This window comes from Artemia sp. Qi Xiang Cuo, chromosome 9 (genome assembly GCF_049724085.1).
Source record: "Artemia sp. Qi Xiang Cuo chromosome 9, ASM4972408v1, whole genome shotgun sequence".
NCBI classification, from domain to species: domain Eukaryota; kingdom Metazoa; phylum Arthropoda; class Branchiopoda; order Anostraca; family Artemiidae; genus Artemia; species Artemia sp. Qi Xiang Cuo.
In genome coordinates, this window is record NC_142802.1 from 37,906,461 (window position 1) to 37,911,453 (window position 4,993).

General features: G+C 40.8%; 1 pseudogene; it reads right to left on the minus strand.

The window, feature by feature from the left end:
* Positions 1-431: 431 nt before the first annotated feature.
* LOC148948626 (uncharacterized) lies at positions 432-1,495 on the minus strand (annotated as a pseudogene).
* Between the last annotated feature and the right edge of the window lie 3,498 nt (positions 1,496-4,993).

A 4,993-nucleotide genomic window follows, 5' to 3' on the forward strand; every position in this document is an offset into this window, starting at 1 on the left:
TTTTTAAATCTAGAATGGGAGTGGAGGAAATCTAGGGGAAGTATTGCCTACTCCAATTGACACCACTGGTTCCTATGAGAGGGAATTAGATGATTGTACAGCCCTTCAGGAACTCTTAAATATGTCGGTCAATATGTAAATCAAACCCTTCATAAATGTACTAAAAAAATATTTGGTTTTAGCTGTCATATGTCATTTATATTAACACTGGATTTTTCAATTGAAAGTGAATAAGCAATAAATAAATAAAAATATACCTTTAGCTCATCATCAGGTGAATCTTCAAGAACGATACCGTAATCATGTTTCAGCATCAAATTATAATTTGATAGGCAGTAGACACTCACGACTTGAAATCCAACAACGAACTGGTTAGCATAAAATTAACACTTATTTACATACACGGAAAACGTAGAACATGAGAGAGAGAATTATCCTTTTCTTCCACCAAATCCTCCTTTTCCAATTGAAAAACCTCCTTTACCAATGGAGAATACTCCCTTCTTTCCTCCTGACATTATTTTTACCTCCAGACATTTTGTTATTTAAAACAGCTGCTCCTCCTGCTATAGCTGCTCCTTTCAATCCTTGTTTGGCAAATCCCCCTCCAAACCCCCCTCCAAATCCACCAAATGGGATAACTAGGAAGATAGGAAGAATGAGAGGGAATCCAGGTCTTCTTATAGCTACATTTTCAGACTTCAGTTTACGGATCAAAGCAGTATCATTTGTGCAACAGGCTAGAGCGTCTTCACAAAAATATATGGCTGAGCAGCTGAGAAAAATTTATAACTCGTAGGTCTTTTCTTCTGATGTGGTATTTTGAGTGGTCACATTCTGAGGTGCCACAGTTGCTGAAGTTGTTTCATTATTTGGAAACTCTGTGATTGTTTGACTGTTTAGAGACTCTGATGTTGTTTTGCTGTTTAGAGATTTTGTGATTATTTCATGCTTTAAGATCTCTGTTGTTGCATTGTTATCATGAAACTGGACGTCTACAAGCGAATCTAAAATATCCTTGGGCAGATCAACGTTGGAACTAGCAACTGTTGATGAATTTGATGTAGCCTTGGTGGTTTCTTCAAGATTTGTGTCATTACTATTGCCCTTGGTCAAATTAGTTAATATAATAGGATTACATTTCTACAAATTTGGGCAGTTTACAAATTCAGACAAGTTCTTCACAAGGATACAATTCTCATATGGGTTCATTAATTCTGATTGTTTTTGGTCCTTCTTTCTGTGGGTCTTCCTTGCTAGATTTAGCGATCAGTGAAATGATTACTGCAATGACGACACAAAAGAGGACAATGTACAACAATTTCCGCTTAAAGAATTTTGGCTTCTCCCCTGCAGCAGCCCCATTCTACTCATCAGTATATGTACTCTCAGAATTTTGATTCCCATGTGTATCCTTCGGTAGATCTTCACATCTTCGGTAACTTGGTGGGGTTGGGCCAAAGTTTTGGTATCCAGGTGTGTATTGGGGTGGCATAATATATACATATTATGCATAAATGATGGAATAATAATAGTATAATGATATAACAAAATAGTGGTATAACAAAATAGTGTAATAAACTCCAAAAATATATTGTATGTAAAAAACCAAGATTAACATATTAGAAGCTATGGTGATGACAGTGGTCAGATATGGCTCTGAAGCATGGGCGCTCCAAAAAGCGGATGAACATTTGCTAGATGTTTTTCCAGAGAAATTTCTTACGGATTGTTCGGGACCCGGCTGACTGACCGTATTTCAAACAGTAGGTTGTACGAAATATGTGGTTCAATACCGCTTTCTTGGGCTATAATGAAATAAAGGTTGAGGTGGCTAGGGCACATTGTGTGGATTAAGGATGACAGATTGCCGAAGATTGTTCTTTTCGGCCAACCGTCTAGGGCTAAACGGACGGCAGGTCGTCCTCGCCAGGGGTGAGAGGACGTCATAAAGAAAGATTTGAAGGAAATGGGAACTTCCTGGGAGGGTGTAAAAAGGGAGGATTTGAATGGATTGGGACGGAGGAGGAGCGTGCCTAGCTGTGTTGGCCTCAGGCGGCTTGGTGCTGTGGTGAGTTATTATTATTATTAGTAGTAGTAGTAAAAGAGATTGAAGGGCAACGAGTCCCCCACGGCCCTTTTTCCCCAAAACCATCTGATAAAAATTTGTAGATAGCCATTCTGCTAAAAATAGTTCAAACTTCAGATAATAAAAACTCCAGGGTCAACACAAACCTCCAGAGCTCGGGGGCAAGTGTTTTACGTTATGCCTTTTGGGCATATAAAGTTGTTATGTAGAAGCAGTTATATAAACCTTGGAGAGGACTCAAATGATTAGAAATTGAAAGTTCTAATTCCCTTTTTTAAGAGTCAAAAGTAATACGATGGCAACCAGCCCCCCCCACCAACCCTCTTTTTCCCAAGTACATCCGGTCAATTTTTTATATAGCTATCTTGTTCAAAATAGACAAACGATCGTATAGCAAACACTCCAAGGATAACACAGCCCACCAGAAACTGAGGGCAAGTGTTATTCCCGGGCATAAGAATTATGCCCCGGGGTTTTATAAAGTTTTTATGGAAGGGATGGCAATATCAATATCGGTGGGGGCTCATTCGATTGTAAATCTGAATTCTAGTGACTTTTTTAAGAGTCATTGGTGATTGGAGGGCAATTCCCCCTCCCCCCAAAGCTCCTTTTTCCTCAAATGTGTCTGACCAAAATTTTTATATCCTCATTTTGTTCAAAATAGTTTAAAGATCTAATAACATAAACTCAGGGGTAAATACAACCCCCAGATCCTGGAGAAAGTGTTGTAAGCTATACCCCTGGGGTAGATAAGGTTTTAAGTAAGGGATGGTCACACAAAAATCAGAGGTAGCTCATTTGATTAGAAATTGAAATTTTTATTTACCTTTTTAAAAGTCATCAAAAGTTATTGGTGGACATACAATCCCCCACCTTTTTTCCCCAACCACCCGATCAAAATTTTGAGATAGCCATTTTGTTTGACAGTTTCCAACAATCAGGAGACAATCTTCAGGGTCAACATAATTACCCGTGCTACCTCCCCCCCCACCAAAAAAAACTCGGGGTTTTAACTTATGCCCTGGGGGGATATAATGTTCTTGCGGAAAAGGTTGTCGTATAAACTTTGGAGGGGGCTGAAATGATTAGAGATTGAAAGTTGTAGTTCCCTTTTTAAGAGTCGAAAGTTATACGATGGCAACTAGCCTCCCCCCCACCAACCCCAAGGGCATAAGGCTCAAATTTTTATCCCCAGATGCACTTCATATGGAAGGGATGGTCGCAAAAACTTCGGAGGGGGCTCATTCGATTGGATATTGGAAGTTATAGTGCCCTTCTTAGGAGTCAAAAGTGATAGAAGGGCAAATAGCTCCAACACACTTTTTCCCCAGATGCATCCGATAAAAATTTTAATATTAGTTAAAGGATTAGATAACAAAAACTCCGGGTGGACACAACCCCCCGGGGCCCAGGGGCAGGTGTTGTAAGCTATGACATGGGATTATAAATGGTTTTTATGGAAGGGCTGCTCGTATAAACTTCAAAAGGGGTTCATTTGATTGGGAGCTGAAAGTTTTAGCTCAATTTTAAGAGTCAAAAGAGATCGGAGTTCAACTTGCCCCTGGGCCATGCTTTTTTTTCGCCGAACCCATCCAATAAAATTTTGAAATAGTTATTTTATTGAAAATAGTTCAAACATCAGATAACAAAACTCCAGGGTCGACACAACGCCCTAGAGCCCAGTGGGATGTGTTCTAAGTTCTGCCACGGAGGCATATAAGGTTTTTATGAAAGGGGTGGTCATATGAAGTTCAGAGGTGGATCATTTGATTGTAAATTGAAAGTTCCAGTTACCTTTTTAAGACCCAAAGTGATCGAAGGGCATCCACCCCACCTCACTACAAGTAGAGATGACCCTATTGATCGTGACCGGGCTCCTTATATGGGCATAGAATACTGACAGGGCTCCAAATAAGGGCATAGCCTCGCTAGGGAGAATGATTACGTAATGGGGTCAATGACCTCTTTTTCCAATGTCGATTTATTTGATGTTTCTATGTGTAATAACTCCGGAACGAAGGTTGCACATGCGCGTTGAATTCTAACGGGAACAATGTTATTGATCTAGGACTCGAGGGGGAAGTGAATTTCCGAGAACTTGATTGCGTAATCAAAGTGTGTAAACAACAACAACAACGACCTTTACATTCGCTGAGAGCGTGCACTTAAAACAACAACACCCTCGACCGTGGAACACCTGTGCTGTCGACCTCAATTCACCTATCGTGAATCAATAATTCCCCTTAGAAACAACAAATTAATTTCCCCATTTCTTGACAGATCAATCAATCAATGACATCATCTGTCAGACTTTAAAAATTTTCGCCCAGAAATATTTCTCCAGGAATAGATCCAAATCATTAATGTCTTTGCCTCGGGAACAACTCTTTTGGTCGAACTCCAAAGGATATTAATAACCAAAGGCCGTGGAAACAATTAGGCAAGAAACATCTTAGCGATGAATTGTTTTAGCGCGCGAAAAGGTTTCTTATTAATTTGAAATGCGTTAGCGCAGAGATGCCAAACAAAAGGAACACGCTGAATTTGCGTTTAGGGATTATTTGGGCGAAACCGTTTTAGACAGGTTATGGGATTATTTCGGCGAAACAGATAGAGACATTTTAAAAGAAGATTTTAGGAAAGGTTTTAGAAGAGAATTTGAGTGTGGTCGTTATAATACACAAGTTCCATTTGAACAGTGTTGTGAGGTCCTCTACCCCAACCCCAAAGGGTTCCGATCCCCCACCCCAACCCCGAAGGAAGCCCCCGGTACTCAAAGGTCCCCCAAGCTCCCATAGAGCCCCAGCCCCCCAAACACCCTCCACAGACCCTCAAAGGCCCACCCCAGGTCCGCAAAGGGCCCCCCGCCCCCCCAAGGGCCCCCCCGCCCCCCAAGGGTCCCCC